Here is a 9,990-nt window from a genome sequence, read left to right as displayed (position 1 = left end):
CCCGAAGCCCATCTACATTGGGCACACATATCCGGACCTACATCCTCAACACCCCATCATCACCAATGGTCATATCTCTGGCATCATATTGCTGAACTCTATCCTTAAGGACAAGCAAATGGGGATCATCATACCGGCGCTCTCTAATGCGATCATATAAAGAAGACCGAGAAATCACACAAGCCAATACCCGATTGGGCTCCGAAATATCCAACCTCACGAACCGATTGGCCAAGGCCTGAACATCAACTACAAGAGGTTTCTCCCCAACTGGAATATATGCCAAACTTCCCATACTCACCGCCTTCCTACTCAAGGCATCGGCCACCACATTGGCCTTTCCCGGATGGTACAAGATAGTAATATCATAATCCTTTAGCAACTCCAACCATCTCCGCTGCCTCAAATTGAGGTATTTCTGCTTGAACAAGTGCTGGAGGCTACGATGATCAGTAAACATCTCATAAGACACACCATACAAGTAATGCCTCCAAATCTTCAACACGTGAACAATGGCAACCAACTCCAAATCATGAACAGGGTAGTTCTTCTCATGGGGCTTCAATTGATGAGAAGCATAAGCAATGACTCTACCCTCCTACATGAATACACACCCAATACCAACCCTCAAAGAATCACAATACACGGTATATGAACCTGAAGCTGCTGGCAAAACTAACACTAGAGTTGTGATCGAGGCAGTCTTGAGCTTCTAAAAGCTCTCCTCACACTCATCTGACCACCTGAATAGAGCACCCTTTTGAGTAAACTTGGTCAAGAGCGATGCGATAGATAAAAATCCCTGAACAAACCAGCGGTAATAACTCGCCAAACCAAGAAAGTTGTGAATCTCTGCGGCTGAGGATGGTCTAGGCCAACTCTGAACTGCCTTTATCTTCTTCAGATCAACCTAAATACCCTCACTAGACACCACGTGCCCCAAGAAAGCCACTGAACTGAGCCAAAACTCACACTTGGAGAACTTTGCATAAAGCTTCTCCTCTCGCAATCTCTGCAACACAACTCTCAAATGCTCCGCGTGCTCCTCCTGACTACGCAAGTACACTAGAATATCATCAATGAAAACTATGACAAACGAGTTGAGATAAGGCCGGAACACGCTGTTCATCAAATGCATGAACGTTGTTGGGGCATTGGTCAGCCCAAAAGACATTACCAAGAACTCATAATGATCATATCAGGTCCTGAAAGCATTCTTAAGAATATCCGAGTCCCTAATCTTCAACTGGTGATAACCTGAACGGAGATCAATCTTGGAGAACACCGTCGCTTCTTGAAGCTACTCAAACAAATCATCAATGCAATAAAGAGGATACTTGTTCTTAATTGTTACTTTGTTATACTACCTATAATCAATGCACATCCTCATAGTACCATCCTTCTTCTTCACAAATAGAACATGCGCACCCGAAGGCGACACACTAGGCCGAATGAACCCCTTATCAAGGAATTCCTCAAGCTACTCCTTTAACTCCTTAAGCTCCGCTAGTACCATACGATACGGTGGAATAGAAATGGGCTGAGTTCCTAGCACCAGATCAATACCAAAATCAATATCCCTGTCTGGTGGCATGCCCGGCAGGTCTGCCGGAAAACACATCGGGAAAATCCCTCATAATAGGAACAGAATCAATACTAGGAGTCTCTACACTGACATCCCTTACAAAGGCTAGATACGAAAGACAACCCTTCCCAACCATACGCTGGGCCTTCAAGAATGAAATTACCCTACTGGGAACATAATCAGTCGAACCTCACCACTCGATTCGTGGCACACCCGGCATAGCCAATGTCATTGTCTTAGCATAACAGTCCAAAACAACACAACACGGAGATAGCCAATCTATGCCCAATATAACATCGAAATCCACCATACATAACAGCAAAAGATCCACTTGGGTCTCCAAGCCCCCAATAGTCACCACACACGACCGGTACACACGGTCTACAACAATAGTATCGTCCACTAGAGTAGATACACGAACAGATGAAACAATAGACTCACAGGGCGTATCCAAATAACGAGCAAAGTATGATGACACATAAGAATAAGTGGAACCAGGATCAAATAATACAGAAGCATCTATGTGGCAGACTGGGACAATACCTGTAATAATAACATTGGAAGCAATAGCATCGGGTCTAGCTGGAAGTGCATAGAAACGGGCCTGACCGCCACCTGATCGACCTCCCCCTCTAGGGCGACCCCTAGCTGACTAACCTCCACCCCTAGCTGGCTGGGTGGATGGTGGTGAAGTAACCGGTGCTAAAGCCGATGGCTGACTCCTCTGCTGAGATGAACCTACATGATGACAAGGACACTGCCCCCACATATGACCCATCTCTCCACATTCATAGCAACTCCAGGGTGTTGGAGACGGGGACTGAAGGGAACCCCTAGCACCAGAATGACTAGCAGATGCACCTGGTATAGAAGATCCATGAACTGATGGAGCACGGGACGAACTCTAAGCTGGAAGGGCACTAATTGATGACTGGACCTAATGAGAACTACGGGGACCATGACCCGATGATGCCCTACAATAACCTGGGCGAGCGGGCTGAGCATGCCTGAATGGACGGCCTCTATCGTGCTGAAACTGACTTCTCAAAGGATCACCAGCATAACTACCATATCGGCCTCCCTCTCATCTCGTTCCTGGCTTTGAACTGACTCAATCTCACGAGCAATGTCTACAACCTCCTCAAAAGTAGCACCAGACACCCTCTCCCTGGTCATGAGAATACGAAGCTAATATGTGAGGCCATCAACAAACCTCATAATCCTCTCTCTATCTACCGAAACCAACAAAATAGCATGACAAGCTAACTTTGAAAACCTCATCTCATACTGCGTCACAGTCATCTCTCCCTGACGCAACCACTCGAACTGCCTGCATAGCTCCTCTCTACGAGACTGTGGCACATACTTCTCCAAAAGAGAACGGAGAACTACTGCCATGTAAGGGGTGCTGCACCAACAGGCTTACGCCTCTCATAAGCCTCCCACCAAGTGAAGGCAGCTCTAGAAAACTGAAAAGTAGTGAAAGCGACCCCGCTGGTCTCTAGAATACCCGTTGTACGAAGAATCCTCTAACACTTGTCCAAGAAACCTTGGGCATCCTAGCCCTCTACACCACTGAAGGTCGGAGGATGAAGTCTACTAAACCTCTCCAACCTGCACTGCTCGTCCTCGGGCATGGCAGAGGCTACATAGTCCTGAGCAGCTGCAACCAGTTGGGCTAGATGTTCCCCCGGTGTCTGAAGTCCTTGCACGACCTGCTCAGGTGTGCGAGCGGCGGGAGTCTGTGTGCCTCCTCCAGCCTGAGAAGTAGCTACAGCTGTAGTAATTGAGACCGCCTGAGATAGGCCAGTGCATACTGATAGAATATGAGCCAGGGCCTCCTGAAGACCTAGAATCACAATGGACACAGCTGGTGCTGCTGGAGCGTCCACAACTGGGACCTGATCCTGAGCTGGGGCGGTTGGTGGATTTGCAGGTGCAACCCTAGCTGTTGTCTGGGCCACATCCCTGCCCCTACTACGACCACGACCGCGTTCTCGGCCTCTAGTGGCCACAGCTGGTGGTACTGGTGGTCGTCCATCCTGACCGGTACCGCGTGTCTTCACCATCTGTGAGAGAATAGAATAACAGAAGTTTAGTACTCGGATAAACAGATTTGCACGACAAGAATTTCAAGAATATGAAGTTTTCCTAAAGGTTCTGTAGCCTCCCGAGGATAAATACAGACGTCTTCGTACTGATCCGTGAGACTCTACTAAACATGCTCATGACTCGTGAGACCTATGTAACCTAGGCTCTCATACCAACTTGTCACGATCCTAAACCCAGACCCGGTCGTGATGGCGTCTCTCATGAAGACCTATGTAACCCGGTCGTCATACCAACTTGTCACGATACAACACCCAATTCATTTTAAGCAATTAAAATAACATAATTTAAGTCATTAACATGATTAAAATCAAAGAAACAGTGAAACAATACAATTTGCGGAACAAACACAGCCCGACATGGGGATGTCACCAGTCATGAGCATCTAAACATGTGTCTAAGAGTCTGAAGGAGTTTATACAGTTTATTACGGAACTAGAAACAGAAAGTAAGATATGAGGGAGAAACACTGGGCTGCAAACGCCGAGCAGCTACCTAGTGGACTCTGAATGGCCTGCTGGGAGCAATCAACCCTCACTGGCGGGACTTGAAGCTCCTGAATCTGCATACACGGTGCAAGGAGTAAAGTGAGTACTCTAACTCAGTGAGTAATAACAATAAATGAAGACTGAGCGATAAGAAATCACGTAAAACACAACAACATGCTATAGAAAGGCAGAGTAAAACCAGTAAAATGCAGTAAAACAGTGAAACCTTGTAAAAAACACCTTAGTTCAGTATAAGCTTCTTTAAAACACTTTTTTAACAGTTAAACAAGTAAATGAGAAGCAGTGAGAAAAGATAAACACATAAAATCAGCCCCTCAGGCAATAACATGGAACAACACCAGCCCCCCGGGCTATATCTCATATCACAATGGGTACCCGTGCTCATTGGGGGTGTACAGACTCTGGGAGGGGGCCCTTACGGCCCAAGCGCAATATTAAGCCATCTCATGGCATAATCAAATAGGCTCTCGACCTCATATCGAGCTACCTTATGGCGTACAACTCAGGCCCTCGGCCTCATAATCATAATCAGTACAACACTGATGCGGCGTGCAGCCCGATCCCATAATAACCTCATAACACAGGCCTTCGGTCCTACTCAGTCAAAAATTTCTAAAAGCCACTCGGGCATAGTAAAATATGATGCTCAGCCCAAAATATCATTTAAAGTGTTAAAATAAAGTAAGCATGGCTGAGTTATGAAAAGAGTATAATATAGCATGACTAAGTACAGATATAAAATCAAACAGTAAGGAAATAGTAGTAAAAATCCCCTAAGGGTCCAAATAGTTGTCACGAGGCCCAAATATGGCATTCAGCCCAAAACATGATGATACCAAACAGTTTTCAATCAAATACATAGTAAAACAGTCATACGGGATGGACTAAATCACAATCCCCAAAGGTGCACGACCCCACACTCGCCATCTAGCATGTACATCACCTCAATATAGCACAACGATGTGAAATCCGGGGTTGCATACCCTCAGGACAACATTTATAATCATTACTCACCTCTATCCGGTCCAAACTCTAGCCCGCGATGCCTTTGCCTCTCAAATCGGCCTTCAGATGCTCCAAATCTAACCAAAATCAGTGCAAAACCATCAAAATATGCTAAGGAAACAAATCTCACTCGAAAGAAATCAAATTACAACACAAATCCCGAAATTGGCCGAATCCGACCCCTGGGCCCACGTCTCGGATCATGATAAAAATTACATCAACAGACTGCTTATCACTCCTTGAGTTCATTTATATCAAAATCACCAAAATCCAACCACAAATGATCCCTCAAATCACTAATTTTAGGTCTCCAATTACAAGCCATAGTTCTTCAATATTTAAGCTTAAATTCAACAATTTCCATGATTAATTAGGTAGAAATCACATTAGAATCGAGTATTAAGTCTATAAATCTTACCTCCAAGTGTTCCCCCTTGATTCCCTCTTCAATCCTCTTCAAAAAGCCTCAAATCGCCCAAAAATGGAGGAACTTAGATCCAAAATCGCAGAAATGGGTCTTTTAAACATTCTGCCCAATCATTTCAATCCTTCTTCGCGAACGTTGTCAAATCCCTCGCGTTTGCGAAGCACAAACTTAGGTTGACCAGAATTTCCTCTTACGCGAACGCGATGCCTCAGCAACTCAACCCTTCGCGGACGCGGCATCACCCTCGCGAACGCGATGACCAACGAGCTCAACCCTTCGCGATCGCGGGACCTCCTTCGCGAACGCGAAGGCCAACTTCACATCGTCCCATCCTAACCCTTCGCGAACGCGAGGGTCCACTCGCGAACGCGAAGAACAACTAGTCTGCAACACACACATCAGTTTTCTGCAATTTTCCACAACTTGAAATGATCCGTTTAACCACCCGAAACTCATCCAAGGCCCTCGGGACCTCAACCAAATATGCCAACCTATCCCATAACATCATTCAAACTTTTTCCAACCTTCGGAATGCTCAAAACAACATCAAAACGTCAAATTTGCATAGGATTCAAGCCTAAGAATTTCAAAATCTTCTAAATTCCGCTTTCGATCAAAAAGTCTACCAAAACACGTCCGAATGACCTGAAATTTTGCACACACATCCCAAATGACACAATGGACCTACTGAAACTTCTGAAATTCTATTCCGATCCCTATATCAAAATCTCACCTATCAACCGGAAAATGCCAAAATTCCAATTTCGTCAATTCAAGCCTAAATCTACTCTGTACCTCCAAAACACATTCCGATCATGATCCTAAGTTCCAAATCACCTCTCGAAGCTATCCGAACCATCAGAACTCACATCCGAGCCCTTTGACACATAAATCAATATCCGATTGACTTTTCCAACTTAAGCTTCCTCAAAAGAGACTAAGTGTCTCAAACCTTACCAAAACCTCTCCGAACCCGAGCCAACCAACCCGGTAACACAAAATATAGCTGAACAAGGCAATAAGAAGCAGAAATGGGGGAAACATAGTGGTAACTCATGAAACGACCGGCCGGGTCGTTACACATACACAAAAAATTGTTGTTCATAAAGAAGTGTTCGTTAAAATACTATCACATTAAATACTTTTAAATTATAATATATAATTATCTAACTAACATGATAAAATTGATTATTTGTGTAAGTTTTTATGATGTTCTTTTATTTTAAATCCATGTATTATGCTAATGTAATAATATTTTTCGACATTTGGATGATTGTTGCATTATTATGCATAAAATTTCTTTCATTAATTAAATTTTATTATTTCTTCATATAAATAAATTTTTAAAATCACGTATGATTATTAACGTGCAACGCACAGATAATAATAAACAAGAAAAGACATTGAAAGAAATAGAGCAAGCTGGTAAGAGATCAACAATTGAAAGTTAGTTGATACATGCTTAGCTAAATACATCATGGATTAAAAATTAAAGAATCTCATAAATTATTTTGTTAATTTGTGCCTTTTATTGATTTCTGCTGAACATTGGTCATAATTATAATAGTGCAAAACTTTTGAAAGTTAAAAGTATAATATTGAATAAGATTATTGGTGCAGTAATTTTGTATATTTTTAAAAAGTGAACTATCTACGTTATTATCCAATAACCCATACCTCTTCTTTCTTAATTTTTTTTATTCTTCCTTAATCTATTTTTTAAATCATTTATTTATAATTTATGTGTACGGCTTATATGAAGGGAAATATTAATAAATCTCTAAATATTATAACCTTCTACATGGTTCAACAACACCAATCACCCAATATAATCCCACAACTTTCCATATGGTTCGAATAAGAAAAAAAAATAGTAAGTAAGATATTAATTAATTTTAAGATCTTAAATATTTAAAAAATAATTAAATAACTATTAAATGAAGTGTTTCTTATAATATTTTACATAAAATTTGAGGGGCTTCAGAATTCATTTTTTTTTTTTTTTGGTGATAAAAATTAAGTTTGAAATGAAAAGAAAAGGTATTAGTTTTAAATTTTAGTATATTATTTCATTAATAGTACTCTATTGGGTGGTAATACCAACGTTTTCTATTGATTTAACATGTTATGGTGAAGGCTAGAAATTAGGACTTATTACTTAGTTCGATATGGAAATATTTAGTAACCAAAATTTTAGGTACCCTAAATATCCTAATATTAGGAAAGTAACTTAAATTACAATTGTGTCCAATGTGAAATTCATTTCTAAAGGACAAAAAAGGCAAATGATATTTCGCTAAAAGCTTTCGTGCTTTAATATAATACTAGTATCTATGAACGTGCATTGCACGTTAATATTACACCTAGATATTTAGTCATCAACATTTCACCTTCAAATTTTGTATTTTTATAATAATAATAATAATAATAATAATAATAATAATAATAATAATAATAATAATAATAATAATAATAATAATAATAATAATAGTAATAATAAACAACAACAACAACAACAACAACAACAACAACAATAATAATAATAATAATAATAATAATAATAATAATAATAATAATAATAATAATGATAATAATAATAATACAATTGCATGTAGATATGTGTTAAATAGTACGAAATGCATATCGAAAGTATTAAACCTTCAATTGCATAGATATTCAAAAAATTTACTCAAATACATATGAGATTCAATAACCAATTTCGTAACATAAAAGAAACAATATACATATAAACCAAACCGATTCGTTAATAAAGTTTTGACACATTTAAAATTATGTGATTAAATTTGTAAAAACACTTGCAAAATGTAACAATATTAATATTTTTGTGATGCAATGGTATACTCTTGTTCAGGTATCTGTATCTACCTATTTGAGTTGGACAAATACTATCCATATATGAAATATCAAGAATTCAGCGAAGGTCTTCACTGAGTTGGCTCTTCATTTTTCATCCCTTCTTGATATTACTTTTATTTTTAGCGTAAAAATTAATACGTTAAAGGTGAATCAAATTGGATTTATATGTAGACGGTAGTATTACTCTTTCCATAAAGATCTAAAATATAAAATAGAACTTTAAAAGTCGGTCAGCGATACAAATCTATGTAAGTTTTAGCGCAAAATCATTAAGGAGGTTAGTTTTTTTTAACCATAATCACTTATATAAAATAAAGAAGAAAAGTACAAATAAAGTTTATGGATAATTCAAATAAATAAACAGAAAAAGAAAAAAAAAATACGTAATGAACTCCCACTCTAGAAATTTTTTAATCAGTAGAGAGACAATATCTTCTTCTTTGTTTAGTTTTTTAACAAACAAATGAAGAAAAATAAAAAAACATACAAAAGAATATTATATTATATATTTTGAAATTTAAAAAGATAGTATTGAAAAATTCAAGAAAAGTTCACACGGTACAAATCTCATATAAGCTTTGTTAATTCTTTCCCGAAAACTTTTCAGTTAAGAGAATACTGTCACTTTTTTAAAACAAACCAAAAGAGAAAAAGAGCACTCTTCGTTAAGAGAAAATTGTTATCTTTTTTTTATTCTACAAAAATAATATGTAGATGAATATCACATTATATTAATTTATTACTATTTTTTTTGCGAGAAATTAATTTTAATTATAACAATGGTTAGATAACAGGGATAAACTTACGTAGACTATCTGTATTTGTGATGAAAAGAAATGAGCAATATAAAAATCTAATTGGATAGTTTAAATCTTTTGTGTTGTTCCGTGTACAACATTATGTGGATTGTGTTATGTACATTTCCTATTCGAATTCGTACTTGGTCTCACTGTAAAGTAACTCCAATTCAACTACTAAGGATATGAATTCTTTTTGGAATTGACTTGAGTTTATGTCGAACCAAAAAAATTTGACTTTATTACTAATCCTTGTTTTTATAGAAAGTAATTATGATATTTTTTAAATTACCAAAAAAACCAATAGAAATATAGTAAAATAAGACTAAAGGGGTATAAAAGTCGATTAATATTTCAGGGATATTTTAGTCGTTCAATATTTAGTGTGAAACATTCGTGCTTTTATAGTAACTAGTATCTATGAACGTGTGTTGCACGTTAATAATGGCACATGATGATTTAAACATTTATTTATATGAAGGAACAATACAATTTAATTAATGAAAGAATTTTATGTATAATAATACAACAATCATCTAAATACCAAAAAATATTATTACATTAGCATAATACATGAATTTAAAATAAAAAGACATCATCAAAACTTACACAAATGATCAATTTTGTCATGTTAGTTAGATAATTATGTATTATAGTTTAAGAGTATTTAATGTGATGGCA

Source organism: Nicotiana sylvestris, chromosome 8 (genome assembly GCF_000393655.2).
Source record: "Nicotiana sylvestris chromosome 8, ASM39365v2, whole genome shotgun sequence".
Lineage (NCBI taxonomy): Eukaryota > Viridiplantae > Streptophyta > Magnoliopsida > Solanales > Solanaceae > Nicotiana > Nicotiana sylvestris.
This window is presented reverse-complemented; position numbering follows the sequence as displayed.